The sequence below is a fragment of the Ambystoma mexicanum genome, chromosome 6p (assembly GCF_040938575.1).
Source record: "Ambystoma mexicanum isolate Mex_15411 chromosome 6p, UKY_AmexF1_1, whole genome shotgun sequence".
NCBI lineage: Eukaryota > Metazoa > Chordata > Amphibia > Caudata > Ambystomatidae > Ambystoma > Ambystoma mexicanum.
In genome coordinates, this window is record NC_090935.1 from 147,346,347 (window position 1) to 147,363,624 (window position 17,278).

Here is a 17,278-nt window from a genome sequence, read left to right on the forward strand (position 1 = left end):
CTTCCTGCCCTTCATTCCATTTGTTTGTTGGTCTCATTTCTATCTACCACAGTGTGGATGGGCGCAGTAGCAAAGGATTTTAACACAACATAACGTATGCAACTTATTACTCAATAACCTATTTTAAAAAAAGCATTGTCGGTGGATACTTCTTGGCAATGAGCATCTCCGAGGTCGAGAGTAGAAACTAGTAAAGCGGAACTGCTAAGAAAGTGGTGGGCAGTGCGACATGGCTCGTACACATATGTACATGGGTACAAGTGCACAAAAGGCATTTCTCATATAAAACATAAAGTATTACTATAAATCATCCAGAAAAACTGAGTTGGGAATTTGCCAACTCTCTTGTGCACTCGCTCTTACGCTGATGGCCACACACACGTTAGATGTGTGCAGGCGGCTGCAAATGTCTGCTTCAAGGCCAAACCCCGATTTTCATTTATGATAGGTTATGTATAATGCTTATTACCCATAGGTTTCTAAACGCTGATTCTAAGCGCGGACCCGGGAATCGAACCTGGGTTGCTCTGCGTCGCCTTGGATGACAAGCCGGTTGCCTCGGAGCTATCCTCCCGAGACCGCACAGCAGTGCAGCTTTCACTTTGCTTGGATGATAATAAAGGTGCATTTTCGTCAGTATCTTTGTGCAACCAAGACCTAGAAATATGAGCATCATAACTTGTAAGCATCTATCTTAGATGTTGCAGTGATAACAATGTTCACGTAGAAAGCACTGCAGTCGTGGTTTGCGCTGTTTCCCTTGACATGTAAGGGGCGCTCCGGCTTTCCTCCTGCTGCAGCCTCTGCGCTTTTCAGGAAGTGTTTTGGGAATCTGCTCAAGTTGCCAGTTACACGGCTCCAAGCATTACAAAGCTTCACCAGGTGCCCCCTGGCATTAAAACCCTTTTACGTTCCTCCCAAAAGGCACGGACGTGGAGGAAAAAAGTGGAGGGGCACAGGAAGACCCCTGGCGAGCTTAGACAGACTTCCAAATACTGTTCGGACACACCAACACACGATAGTCACTCCATAACAACCACGAACAGTTGGTATTGGGTAATACATGTCCCCATCCATAATGTCGCCAGGAAAAGCCATTGGCTACATTATATATGGTGACATTATGTATGGGGAGGGGTTGCAGGGATGGCCCCTGCTCCCATTGTAAAAAAAAACAAAAAAAAAAAATCAAATGTGGGGTTTTCAGTGGTGTCCCCCGCATTTTCAATGTAATAATGTCTCCGCAAAATACAGCAACATTTTTGTCGTGAGAAATTTTTGCGGGGACATTATTACATTAGGACCACTTGAATTGTGTGCAGGTTGAGTAATCTAAGGCTAGGTGAAATGCACTCCCCCTTGATATCACCTATATAAATGTTAATAATATCCATGTACTCACATGTAAATCTCTTTACACTGCTAGTAAGATCCTGTACCATGTTCATTGACATATTACCAGAAAATCCTATCCTATATAATTCCACTTGCATACTTTGCGCCCGGTTCCCAAAGCATTTGTGGACGCAAGTGAGAAGATGCATGGAGTTTCTCCCCATTTGCGCCAATGAAAGTATCCGCCCCATTCACAAAGGGCACTTGACTGAGCGATTCCTGGCTGCGCTCATTCAGACGCCCTTTTTTCCTCCTTTGCGGATATGCGGAACTACGGGTGCATTTCTTGGCATTTTCAAGGACATCCCGAATTTCGCAAACGAGATGTGCTTTAAAATACCCAGAAACAAAAGGCACAAATCATGGCTGGGTCCATTCTGTCCATGTCCTACTTGAAGAATGGCAGCTGTGGGTTAAACTGTGTCTGTCACACTGGCATTTCCATCCAGCCACACGGCCGTTTCAGTGAAATGTGCTCCCAACAACTAGTCTGTGACACATTATTGTCAGGAGCGTGCTCCAGGAAGTAATGTATCCAAGGGGGCTGGACAGTGCCTGTTTGCACCACTGTACAGCCCCTCCAGAAATGTGAACAAGGTGCCTCGAACATTTCTGAAAATAGAGCAAATTAAACAAGCGCACCTACCTTTCCTTTGCGGTATTTCTTGAGAATCTGGCCCAATGTGTTTCCGATACAGAATCTACTGGGTTTCTATCTGCACAGGTGTCCTGATGAGGCTTTTTGGATTTTCGAAAGCGAAAGTGAAAGTGAATGCAGATCGCAGCAGAAAAGTGGACTCCACAAGCTGGCATACCTTCCACAGATACGCTGTGGTTAAAAAGTGATCTCAGTGGTTTCACTTGAGTGCCCACTTGGGATCACACCCGGACAGCAAGAACTCTGTCCTGTCCCCTAGCTTAGCCCAGGGCAAAGGTCTAGCGTTCTTCTAATGGGCCAGGGGAAGCTATCAGCCACTGAACTGGACCATAGTGTGTGTCTCCCTAGGACCAGCACAGCTCTGATTTGTGCTAAAATGTCTAGATGTGAGAGTATGTGGGCTTCAGAGTTTCTCTCTTCCCAGTTCATTGTCACAACCATATGCACAATATATCAACCCGCAAACCTGACCGGTTACTCACACACCCTGCAACACTTCAACGTCAATTCTTGTGACGCTTAATAATGCCCCTAGATAGGGACAGAGAGATTGGTATGATATGATTGGTTATTTATAAGGCGCTTAATATCCAGAGGATTCTAAGCACGGACCCTGCTCCGTGCCCTCTTGTGTCCAAGGCGAGCATGTTGCCCCTCAGCTATTCTTCCGAGACTGACAAAACAGAAAGAAACAGAAAGAAATTAAGGGGAGAGGCAAACAAATGCATCACATAACACAGTGCTATTGATGAGCATTTACTGTACCAACATATCCCAGAGTCAAAAACGACCAACATTGTGTAAAAGAAGTATTTGATTTACATATGTAAGCCCTCGTTTCATTCTTGCTGAAGTCAGCACATTGTTCGAACATATCCGCCATATTTGCCATCTTCAATTGACCCCCAATTTGTCTCTCTCTAGTTCCACATAGAATTCGAAAACATATGTTTGGTAAGTAATGTAATTAAACCATTTTACATCAATACCCTAATCATGGGGTTTCAATCACCATTCCAAAACATAAAGTTCTGTTCAACCCAACGAGGGGCTCAAATTTACAGTACCATTTCAAATAGCCCTGTCCAGCCTTATCCTTCCTTCCAAGGAATGAAGACCAACACTTCTAAAGACACAACACAATGCTCAATTTACTTAGAGCAACACTATATGAAGGCATTCAAACCTTTTCCACCACTGAAGCAATATGGTCTGGCGCAATACTGTATAACAGCACACAAATGTATTATATAATTTCCAAACTAGACCAAAAGCTTAAATCACTAAAGCGATCATTTGCATTTCATAACTTCCAGCATTGCATCAGCCTAAAGCACTCAGCAGCCAGCACTGCTGTGTGGGCTTGCACCATATTTACTGGGTCTCTAGCTTGGAAATCCCCCTTACCATAAGATGCTATCACTCAGTGGGCAGATCCCCTGCTTCTGCCTCCAACCTGTATAACTTGCACGGTCCTGCCCTCATTTGTATAATGTACGTAAACAATACGTTTTGTACCTCATTCAAGGACGTAACATTATCATTGTTTTTTTTTCTTTCTCTTAAGTAGAAATACAGCATCAGTAAAAACAAAGTTGATTTTAATCCATGGCCTACTCAAAACTATACATGTATGCCTGTTTGCATGCATGCAAGTCATGTATGATATCTGCAGAAGCTTTCAAGCCGTTAATTGCTTTGCTATTATAAATGCTAAAACATACACACATTTTACTATGTGCGTGACATGATATAACCCAAATTGACCTTTTCAAATTGACCTTTTGTCCTACTTGACCTAATAATAGTGGTCCTAATTGACCTTCTGCACTATTGACCTTTACCTTTATTTTAGTTATTTTATATATGTGTGTGGGTGGGTTTGTGATCATAAATAATATAAGGGTTTGGGTGGGGTTTTTTGGATTGGGTGTGGGGTTGAGGGGGGTTTCCCTGCATATATGTCCTAATTGACCTTTTAAATTAGATCAATTCTCCTGCGATCAATTCTCAATATAGTGCTAATATAGGCATCTAGGAGCTTAAGCGCTTTGAGTATATTTGTGCTGTTTTATAGCACTACTCTTGCTATGCTAGGTATTGTAGTCTAGACGGCTCTTTTTAAGCATGAACCACACTCTTTGCTTCAAGGCCCTACATTCTACTCGGGCTTGTCAAGTCAATGCTATTATGAGGGGATTTCTGACATGAAATGGTATCTCACTTGTTGCTCCTACGCCACAGGGCAGAATGGGATGATGTACCATGACAACGTGCACTGACATCTGGCCAAAGGGGTAGGTAGCTTAATCATTCACATCCATCTTCTGATGCATGCTTACTTCTGCCTTGTACAGTCTCAGAGAGACACAAGCAGCTGAGAGGCAAAAAGACCACCTTTCAGATACAAAGGGTACATGTCGCCCAAATGTGCACATTAGAAACTTTGTAGCAGCCACCTCATACTATCGTCCTTAAAAGTCCATTGGCATCATGTGGTCACATATTATTATACAGATATGTTTTGAGATATCTGACCGGATCAATACTGATAGATAAGTCACTGAGCGTGCAAGAAAGGCTGCTAGGGTCCAAACCGATGCACAGCAATGTGGATATATTTCAATTCATAAGGTTTCAGGTTGAGGCTCTTTAGTATTTCCAGTGTTTTTATATACCCCGCACACTGCAAATTGGATGCTAGGTGTTACAGGGGGCCGGCTATGGACATCCAGCAGGCCCCCCGTGGTGCTGTGGGACACCAGCACCATCGGGAGTGGAGGCAGAGCAAGCCATGCCCCTGACCATGCAGACTTCTGCCATCATACTGGCACAAGGATCCCACGGCATCAGGGCATTCAGGCCTGTGCCTTCACGTGTAGGCCTGCAGGCCTACATAAATGCGACACAGATTTATTTTTCTGCCATTTCCGTCTGTATTTGGAGTTGGTGCCATGAATTTGCCTTTCCTAACATATTCTGGACACAATTGAAGCAGATAAAGTGGGTGCAGATCTTCTGGATGGCATGGCAAAAGCAGGGCGTGTGCATTTTACCGAGTCCTCAGGTTAGCTATAACATTAGGCTGATTGTCAGAGGCTGGAACACAGATAATGAGTCAACCTCCTTTAATTTCTCCTCAAGATGATCTCCCCTGTGGGACGTGCTGCCAAACCCATACCAAGGTGACCAGCTGGTGAATTACATTAAGTGGCTGCACTCATGAACTCTGATGATGGGACGTATGGGAGGAGGTGATTTACAGTCCATTAATGACCAGGAAATGTATGACTTGATCACTGGCCCACATGTCCATTTCTAGGTGGTTATTCCTGCCCTCACAGTGGAGCCATTCGTAGTTCTACCAAAGCATGGTTGTTTATGAGTGGTAAGAAAGTTCCCGTGAAGTAGTGGTGACCTACTATTTCCCAGTGGGGATCAAGGAGCCATCTGAAACCACACTTTTCCACAAAGGGAAGGGCCGTACATATATTTCAAACATTACACCAATATTTTGATTGAATACATGGATCAGTTTTTGTCTTTAGCGATGTTATAGGACAGTCAAAAGCCTCCACAATGGTGGATTGGTACATCGAGGTGGAAAATAATTGCCTGCGTGCTGTGGGATCTACAGGCATAGAAGGTAAGCTGTTTTTACGAAAGAGCTTCTGAACTGTGAATCTGCAAAACTGTCTGTTGCAATGGTGTGGGATGGTTTGGCAAATGTGATGATTGCCCGAAGTTGAGTGGTCGATGCTTCCGTCCCCTTTTTCATTTTTCTAAGATTTTGGATGATACCATCTCATATGGTTCCAAAGAGAGTAGGTGTCCAAATGTGTACCTGGCTCCGCTTGCATGACCCCTTTTATTTGCAAATACAGTGGGTAGCAAAAAGTGCAATTTCCTTCTCTGTTGCAAAATAATTCCACACTTCCAATTTCGTAGGATGCCTAACATAGGCACTGACCTCTTCTCGTTCTTGGGGTCGGCTCAGTGTACTTTTCAGTGATGCTGCGTGATTGCTGTTGACTGAGGAGCTGATGCTGTTTTTGTAACTTACAGAAGAGCTGTAGTACCAATAGCATGTGTTTTTATCATTCCATTTATGAATATGTTGTATATGGCGTCTAGGAAGTGGCTGGCTGTCCAGTTGAACACCTTGCATTCTAACCAGCTCCCAGTCTTGTGTGGAGTTCCCCAAGTCTCCATCCTCTCAGTGATCCATTTTAACCGTTACATGGAGCCTCTGGGCACACTCCTCAAAGACACTGATATAGGCATCTACCAATACACAGACGATACTCAGATGTACATAAGAATACAAAGCCTTGAGGAGATCAGCCGTCTCTCTGATTATCTAGCTACCATCCAGTCCTGGATGTCGGGCTGCCCTCTTCAAATGTAACCCAGCCAAGACTGAATTCATCCTCATTGGCCCCATTGCTAAAAAACAACTTTTCCAACAATGACTCACTGATATGTGCCTCGAAGGATTTAATCTGCACCTCTCGGATTCAGTGAACTCGGTAGGCTTCACTATTGACAGTGCTTCCGGAAACAGATAGCCAAGAAGGTCAAAACAACCTAGCCCCAAATCACCCCACCCTTCAAAAAATCAAAGCATTCATTCCAACGTAGCACTTCCGGATCGTAGCACAGGCCTTTGTGGTCTTGCAAATCGATGGGAGAAATGCCCTCCTGACAGGGATCCCACCCACTCACTTTGCTCCCTTTTACGAGAGTGTGGAAATTTGACTGAATCACCCCGACCTACAGGAAATACATTGGCTTCCTCTCCAAGCCAGGATACTGTTCAAGATTTCATGTATAATCTACAAAGCAGTCACAAGTAGCACATCAGTGTACCTGGCAGCTACACTCCACATTTCTTGTGGAACATGCTCCTTGCTCAACAAATCGACCAACCGGGTCAAATCATAACTAATCTTAAAATAGAGGGACCGCAAACAATCATTCTCTTTTCACACACCCACCTTCTGGAACTCGATCCCCGTATCGATTCTGAATGCCTCCAGAATTCTCCACTTTCACAATGTTCTCAAAAAGTGACTTTTTGCACAGCACCTGACTATGGACTACCCCCAAAGGACGCACTGACCCCAACTCATAGTGCTGTGCTATTGCTAAAAGATGCCACCGGCTACCCAAACTTTGTACATCACTCTGCTGCTCCCAAGCTATGCCTGCGCTTTCAGCAATAAAATAAATCAATGAATAATAAAAAGCTAGCTTTCTGTGCATAGTGCTTGCAGTTGAGAACTGAATGGGTTTGCCAACGCCTGCCCTTCTTGCTCTGTCTATTGGTCGTCCTGGCTTTCTGTAGTATCGTCACAGTAGAGGTGTCTGAGTCTCAGTCCTGAAGCAGGGAATGCAACGTAACCTCTGTCATGTTATTCATTATCATCAATTTCCAAATAAATGAGGAATTACCTCCTGTTCCTCATCCATGGAGTGCTATCTTTGTTGCTGAGTTCAGGTCATTTCATCGCCCTATGGTGTCTAGATTGGCCAGGAATCAAATTCCTCACTTTCCTTGTGAGCTCCATGTCCACAAATCTTCCAGGTGCAGCAGATTCACTTGCGACAGATGCCCCAGTTGTTTGCAGCTTCTTCTTGATCAGTCTGGCCAACACAGGGAGCCACATTCTATAAGGGCTTTATCAATAGAAACAGCCACTTCACCAGGCATAAATTACCCAATATATGTCATTGAGATTAATGCTGCACACCGCTGCTCTTTTCATGGTGCATTTCTCCCCCCAACACATACTCTGTCTCCTGCCATGTTTAGGTACTTCATCAATGGCTCGATCATGGAAAGACAAAAATGGCCCCTCGATCGTCCTATGGTGGGCCAAATGCTGGGAGATCGCAGTATCAGAAAAAATCACAGCAATTCGCTCAGACTCCCTAAATAGAACCCTGAATATATGGGACCCATTCTTGGACTATGCAGCCAAATACCCAACTCTCACCAGGAGGCCTACACTCACAAGATGGCTCCAATGCAGCCCCCTTTACTAACCCCGGAGCGGGCCCCAAGGACTCCGGAACTACTCGAACATTCTCTCAGGACTTTTCCGCCCAACTGCCACCACCAGGAACCTTTCCCACCATCTCACCTACCCCCCAACTCACAAGAGACTATAAGGCACTAATTAATGTTTAAACTGATATGTATTGCATTGTTGTATGGAACATACTATCTTGTAAGATCAATAAAATGTTGTTATGAAAAAAAATAATAATAAATTAATTCACCTCTCTTTTTAGTAGGCAGAATGGCTAGCACTGCCTTGGCCTTCTCCTCTGCCTACTAAATCAATGTGGCCTTCTCCCCACTTTGGCCTCCACTGACGCCTACTAAAGGCACATGGAGTTCTTCCTACTTTGGCCTTCACCAGCGCATACTAAATCCACATGGGGTTCTCCCCACTTTGGCCTTCACCGATACCTACTAAATCAATATTGAGTTCTTCCTACTTTGGACTTCACCGACGCCTACTAAATGCATATGGAGTACATCCAACTTTGACCTTCACTGAGGCCTACTAAATGCATGTGAGTGTATCCCTGCCTTGGCCTTTTCCTTTGCCTACTAAATGCACCGGGGTGTTTCAGTGCTTTGAACTTGCCATATGATTGCAAAACATATTTGGATTGTACTGACTCTTTTCCCAGAATTCACACAGAGACCTACCCATAAATATTGTGCGCCCAACCCCCCAACAAAAATGTTAACCTCAATTCCTAACTCTACCTAGGCTCCTTTATGAATTTAATTCTGCTCTAACCGACTGTATCCTAGGGTTCTATGTGGAAATGTCACCTGGGAAAAAGGCGCCAAGCAGGCAATTTATTTCCCTGCACCCCAAAAGCCTTCCCCCACATATTCTAGGACGGGTATTAATTACTATTCTAACTCCAGTCCTGGAATATTTGGGGAAGTGCTTGATTTTCGTGGGAGTGCAATTTTGGGGAAACGTCACCCGCGGTGACCTTTTCCCAGGCGACTTTGTCACTCGATACCTATCCTAGCTATAATTCCCTTTCCATATACACCTGACAGGCTTCTGACACTTCAAACACAAACTATTTACGGTTGCGAGTTTCTCTTAATAATAATAATAATAATTTGCCATTTATATAGCGCTACGAACACGCAGGTATCTCAGCGCTGCTTTTTATTACCCACGGTGTGTTGTGCTCATTTATGGATCTCGGAAGGATGAAAGGCTGAGTTTGGCCCTGCCGGTATTCGAGCCTGGGTCAGCAGGCTCTGCACGGATATAAAAGCGAGCGCTCTACTCAATGTGCTATCTGACTGGCTATCTGATTTTACATAGGCGGGCAGTCAAACCCATGACAACTACAACCTCCTTATCTACACCCTTAGGTAAAACCTAAACTGTAGGCTTAGTCGAAGCCCTGGAAAAGCCCATCAAACCCATGCTTACTTGGAAGCTTCCTCTTCTGATTATCATCATCAAAGTCAAACGTTGTTTTCTACCTATCTTTATCTGTTTAACCTTCATGACAGGATCACCTCTGTGCTATTGTGTCTCAGGAGGATAGCCCAGGGGTAACGTGCTCGCCTTGGAAGCAAGACGATCGATCCCCGGGTCCGCGCTTAGAAACCTCTGGGTATAAAGTGCCTTATAAATAACCTATCATATAGTGCACACAAGTCTTTGCTCCACCTTATATTTCTTCTGGGCAGAAAAAAGGTTGTCACACTGATGGCAGGGAGAGGTATTCACTAATGGAATGATCCTAGTGGGCTAAAATAAAAGAACTGTGCAGACAACATTGACAACCCAAGTTTAGGTCTTTTTCTATGAATGGGCTTGGACATGGCTAGCGAGAAGCGCATCCATCCTGCTGCACTCCAGGACTGATGCTGGGAAGCGGGGCTCCCTTGTAGCAGGTGGACATGGGCTGTTGAAGACACTCTTTGGTTTTGAGGAATTAAAGTAGGACAGTGAAGTCGGAGTGGCAGATAGGGAACCTGAGAATTGCCAAAACACTCAAGAGAGGGGTAGGGGTAGAAGGAGATGGACATAGCGGAGATGATTGCCAAACCTGCTACTCTTCCCATAGGGCAGGCAGTGTTTCTTTCTGCTCTCCCTGAGCTACAGCTCAATCCCAGGTCAGTCTCACTGCTGCTGAGTTGGCCACTTGAAGACTCAGGAAGCTGGCATGAAAAGAAAAGAAGCAGAGAGATATGTGACCTATCATGCTGAGAGGTGGGCATGGATGCATGCTGGGTCACTTGCAGTTAAGGGGGTAGAAATGAGACCAAAGGAGCGGGGACATCCCAGTATCTGGAGACTTAAGGATTTAGACCAGCCTTATGATGTAAGGAAGGACATTTTTGATTAGTCTTAGGGACTATAATTAGTCTTCCAGCTCCAAATGGTGAGAAAGGTATTGTGAGGGGGTTGTCCTAATGATTTGCTTACCAACACAGGGTGCAGCTGCAATTATCCAGCTTTCCCCTAAGAACGCGCTGTTATCCCATTATCCAGCTTACTCCTGACAATGGGATGTTATGCCATTATCCATCTTATCCTTCATGTATAAGCTGCTATGCCATTATTCAGCTTATATAATGATAATATAATAATAACTTATTTATATAGCATTTTTATCCAAAGAGCTCTACATAGAACAATTAAATATGGAGTTATTTTTACCAGTCGAAATTGCTAGTCACTTTATCGACCTAGGAAGGAGGAAAGTCTGAGACAAGCTTGCCTGGATTCAAACCTAAGGCTTGAAGATCACACACCGATCACAGCAGTGAGCGCTAAACCTGCAAAGCTATCTTAAGAGCGTACCCCTGAGAAAAGGCTGCTATTTTATAACAGAATCTCTTTGGCTGACCACTAATCAGCTGGTTAAATTGGCGTTTGAAACAGATACTTTATCTTTACATTTTAAATACTTTTCCTATAACATTCTTTCTCAGCCTCCATACTCCTGGACCCTAAAATGTTTTTCTGATGCTTTGATGTTTTTTTGATGAATGTTTTCAAAGGACTGCTGTGATGTGATTTACAAGGGGTGATGGAGCCTGGAGTCGGAGGGATGGAATGTGTATGCAAGAACAAGTCAGTTGGAGAGCCTTGAACGAGAAAAGAAGCGGTGCTGGGGTTTGCTGCCGGTAATCCTGAATAAACAATACATAAAGCACATTTACTGGTTTGGCTCGTGCTTTATATCAAGGACCCATGCTGAACCTCTTAAAGCCTACAATATATCAAGTTTGAGTTATTTTTATATTGTGATAGGTGAAAGGTCATGATCTCAGCTTCATTTCCACGCTGTCTATGGCCTGGCCAGACCATTTTGACTGTTATTTTTGCATTCATTTGCATAGTAATCCAGAAAAGGCCAATCGCTTATCACTCACCACCATTTCTCCCCTTCCTGAGTTCCCCAGCTGCTCTCCTCCTCTACGCATTCCTGCTACATCTGCTGTCCTGCACACAACCTCTAATCCCAGGGAGCGGCACCTATCTAGAGCACTGTATTGTTTCCCAGCAAAATGTGCCCTTTTTAAATCTCATACTTGCATACAAACATACATACATACATGCATACAATCATACATACATACATACATACATACAATCATACATACATACATACAATCATACATACATACAATCATACACACATACATACAATCATACATACATACATACATACAATCATACATACATACATGCAATCATACATACATACATACAATCATACATACATACATACAATCATACATACATACAATCATACATACATACAATCATACATGCATACATACATACATACATACATACACACAATCATACATACATACATACATACATACAATCATACATACATACATACATACACACATACATACATACATACATACAATCATACATATATACATACATACAATCGTACATACATACATACATACAATCATACATACATACAATCATACATACATACATACATACAAACAAAGATACATACATACATACATACATACAATCATACATACATACATACAAACATACATACATACATACATACAATCATACATACATACATACATACATCTTTCTCGACATCCCAAAAAATCTTGTTAATCCACATTTTGATGATGTTTTGGAATTATTTAATACATGCTTAATTCGAGAGGTGAAGGTCTCCATGTAGATGTTTTTTAATCCCTATCATCAACTTTTGTGTATATTTTCACCAATGTAGTAGCCCCATGCTATAAAATAGTAAATTCCCACTCATAGTGTAAGAGAAAATACTAGATCCCCCCTGATCAACCTTTCAAAAATATGAAAACATTATTTTTGGTGGCAAGAAAACCACTCTTTCTCTTAAGCTTCAATTTGTAATTAATAGTTCAAGAGGACTCTTTCTGTTATTGTTGTCCTTTTTTTTCCTATTTGGAACTGGAGCGGTCTCAGAAACGATGTGAGCTTTTATAATCAATAACATTAAATTAATTTAATAGATTTGGATATTGTTACCCCTACCCTCTGGGATTCTGCGTTATTATTCCAAACCTTATCTGCATCGCAAAAGTTTTTTTGTTGTAGATTTGGGGAGTCTAACATCCTCTAGTTACACCTATTCCTTATGACGACTTGTCACCAGGAAGATGTACTCCCTTCAATATACACCAAAGTACACGAAGTAAAAATTGCACCTCGTATTGCTCACTTATTAAACCTCTCCTTAATAAAAGGGGAAGTTTGGTCAGACTTGAATTCGGTAGTGTCTCAATCATTACAAACTAAACTATCTTGGATCCGGCAAATTTAAAAAGAAGTTCTGTACATTGAGCGGCTGTCTTGTCCATCACAAATATCAGAAAAAGTGGTTAAAGTTCAGTTACAGACTTTTATTGAGGAGAGGGGTATTCTGGATTCGTGGCAGACAGGGCTATGGCCCAGAAAAGTGAGAGGCATTGTTTTGATTTACATTTGGGGTGATGTGCTTTGGGGTGAGGTGCTGGATGAGACTAAAATGGGACAACTTTCGCTGTTGGTGTTGAACTTGTCGGCCATGTGCAACACTCTAAATCATGATCTCCTGCATAGATGGTTGGCTCCATCCTACTGGACCAAGAATGAAGATTACCGCAGGGAATCGTTTTATTTTAGCCTGCTACTGTAGAATGTGACATCCCTCAAAGCTCCCCACTTTCTACACTTTATTTTATATTAATATCTTTAAGCAATCCTGATTGTCGGTAGAGATCTAGGGCCTCATTACGACCCAGGTGGTAAGTTACCGCCTGGGTCGTACCTTTACCACCATGGCGTAAACTATGTTTACGCCATGGTGGTTGGCGGACTTACCGCCCCATTCCGAGGTTGGCGGGGCGGTAAGTCCCCAATCCCCATTTACCCTTCCCCATTCCCATTTTTGCCCCATAGGGCATAATGGGAGTGGGGAAGGCGTTAATTACGCCACCGTAAATTACGGTGGCGTAATTAACAACATGGTCCCTTAGCGCCATGGATTTTAACACCTGCTAAAAGCAGGTGTTAAATCCGCCATGGCGCTAAGGGACCTCGGAATCAGGCGGTAAGGGTCGGCGCTGTTTACACCGCCGTAAACCCCTTACCGCCTGGGTCCTAATGAGGCCCCTAGTTTCTTAGAATCATTTGATTACACTTACTAACTTCGAGAAGAATAAAATCCTTCTGGGCACATCTGTAACAAGCTGTGGTTAAGGTCAAGTGAAAGAAACCATTCCTAAGAGGAGATTAAAAAAGAAAGAATAGTCTTCAGAGCTCTCCGGAAGGAGGTGAGAGGAGTTAGGCTGCGTAACTCACTGGGAAGGGAATTCTAGAGCCGTGGGACACCAGTTAAATCTTTGGTCTCCTCAAGTCCTGCATCTGGATTTTGGTATCATCAATGTAGAAGTACAAGACCAGAGAAGCCACTTAAGGTACATTTCAGCAAACTTTACCAGAAATAGTCAAAGGAGTCAGGCCATGAAGAGACCTGAAAACAAGTAAAGGATGTAAAATGAAATCGTTTTCTTATCTTGGATCAAATACAGAGCTTCATGGAAAGTAAAGATTGAGTGACACTTCATGAAACCATAAATAAGGTGGAGCCCACATATTGCACTGCCAAATGATTTTCAAATTGGTATTTCAGAATCTCAGCATGAAGTGCATTAGAATAATCAAGTTCGGATTTGATCACGGAACCCATGCTAGCTCACTACCTTGCTCACCAGTTTGTTTGCACCCTCACCAGCGTTTCAAAACACCCTGAGAGTTTTACTGATTTTACAAATGCTATATCAAGAGAGGAGACTTGCAGGGTCAGACAGTGCATGCTTGGAACCCAGACACATAACTTTGTTTTTAGATGGGTGTAGCTGCAACCCATTCTCTACCATCCAAGTGTTGACTTCACCCAAACCGTTAATCAGTTGGCAAAGATAAGCTGATGAGGAAGCATGCTTAAAATAAATGTGGCTATTGTCAGCTCAGCAATGATCACACAGGTCAAAAACATTGGGAATAGCAAACTAAGGGCGAATACAAAATATTAAATACAATGAGGAGAGGTGGGACCCTTGAGGTACTTTGCGGTTGACTGAGACGGAGTCAGACAAAAGTGGGCCTAATCTCAACTGTTGCAGCATATCAAACAAGATGGATAGACACCCCCTCAAGCCAGTCTCAGTGACCCAAACCGCTTTGGAGAGATGAAGGTTTGTTGTTTTATTCTAATGCTGGTGATAATCTGCTATAAATGCTGGTCAATGGCTTAGAATAATTCTTGTCCCATCTCACTAATTATCAGGACAGGATTAGGGCATGGATGGACCACAGCGGATTGAAGCTTCATGATTCAAACATTGAGATCTTCCTTTTAGGTCCACTGGCTTTTCTTCAATGGCATGGGAGTATTCCTTTTGCTGCTAAAACATTCAGATTTGATTCCTCTTTTGCCATCAAACAAAAATAATTGGGTGTCTTGGAAGATGATCTTGGAATAAAGGCCTATATAAATGCGAATGTGAAGGGATCGTCTATTTAGGCTCTGCCAGCTTTGCCACACTGTGCCTCCGATCCAAAAGAAGATCATTGCGTGATCATCAGGAATTAAGCAAATTCACAACTGGGCTACACACATGCTTTGTAAGCCAAACTTCCTGAATGAATCACAATTGAAACAGCTAGAAGGCATTCAAAAGGCTGCCATCAATGGGTGGTCCAGTCTGATTAGCTAGACCATGTCCCGTCTGCATGGAAACATAAGGAAGCCAGGAGTTGTTCATCCTTGTTAAGCCTCATTAGTGAGGTGGATCATGTTCCCTAAGGTGCAGCATTTAAGATGTTTATTTCTGGGAGTGCCCTCTCTCACATAGGGAGAAACACTATTGCCAGGAAATGGTACGTGGTAATAATGTTGACTTATTTGATGGAATGGTTGCTGCAGAACCTATATCTAAAGATTATGAGGCAGAACATCACCAACACTTGGTAGACCAGAAGAACTTGCAACAGAGGATAACAGGGACATGAATACTAATATCCAAAAGGAAGCACAAGTGAGTACATCAAAACTAGAAGGGCAGACATCTGACAAGTCAAAGTAAGTAGGAATAAAGGTCTGCACTGCAGAAAACCAAGAGGTGCATTTCCAAGATCTCAGACTTTGGAGAGATTGGGACATCTCACAGTCCATGGGTCAGATCTGTGGCTATGGTACACAAAACAGAGGGCAAGTATTTTGCTGTGTTTTAGGTCACAGAGTTCTGCCACCAATACAGATGCGCATGCAATACCCAGAGATGACAATCTCATTTATAACAGGGACTGCCACATATATGAGCAGCTTTGTTCCTGCAGATGGATCCTGCCAAGCAGATGTCACAAAGATGAAGGAACATAAATCTCAGACACCAGAAGTCAAGTACCTCACACAATTTCTAAGTAAAGTGGTTAAAAATAATGGAAATATTGAATTAGGCATCCCGCTTGGTATTAGGGCAGTGCACTACAAAGGCTGTCTTTCCTCACAGTCCTAACGCTTGATTGCATTAGCCGCCTGGCGGTGACGGGAAGCCCTGAGTATCCAGACAGGACAACGCCTCAAAGGCATGGAGCTGCATGGAGTATAGCCTCTTGTGTCCACTCTCCTTTTTCCTGGATATATGGATGGGCTTGCTGAACTCCTGTGGGAGATAGAAAAATAGCTACTCAACAAGCGATGAGGCAGTATACTCTCCGAGAGTGTCGGGATCAGTGAAATAAAACAGCGTATCTCCTGCTTTAGAAGAGCGTGGTCCAGCCATTTATAATAGTACCAACTCTCACATCACGCCAACCAGCCCCCTCCACTCACAACAATCCCAACGTACTCCCCAACTATTAGAAATCCACCAATACGCAACCAAAAAAACCTGCACAAAACTGAAACCCCACATCTACCAACACTAGACATTGTTCAATGACTCCATCCTCAACATAAAAAATAGGTCAGATGCCTAGAACCCATGCCCTTACACAGTGACACCTCAAAGACTGAGGATCCAAATACAAAATGGCCGTACGCAGTAACAAAGCCAACCACTACATACAACAGTACAAATCGGCTCTCAATCACACAGAAAAACTATTAAAAAAAACATCAGGTCCCTCTCTAGACCTCCATCCACCCCTTACATTCCCGCAACCATCTCAGTATGAAACTCCCTCATGGACTACTTCAACTGCAATTTATTTATTTATTTATTGAGTATTTATGATGCAGCTATACAGCAAAAAGTGTTTCAAGAAACATCAAGAAAAGGGAGGGGGAGGAAGGGGAGAAAAATCCAAATAATAATGTTCCTTTTAGGTCTTGAGGCATTCGGGCCGTGCAAGTGCAGTAACGAGAAAACAGGGGCGGGGCGGGGGGTGTGAAGGATGGGATGTACTGGGAAAGACAAACGATAATGTTCCTACTAGGTCGTGAGACAAATTGGAGTGTTCAAGTGCAGTAACAGAAATCAGGAGTGCAGGACAGGGTGGAAGGGGAAGGCGGCAGGGAGGAGAAGGGAGCAATAAGTGCATGTGCACAGGTTCACTTGCACTTAGGGAAGAGAGTGCACAAGGGAGTGCTTGAGGAGATGTGGAAAGGGAGCTGGTGACAAGGAATGACTGCAGAATCACC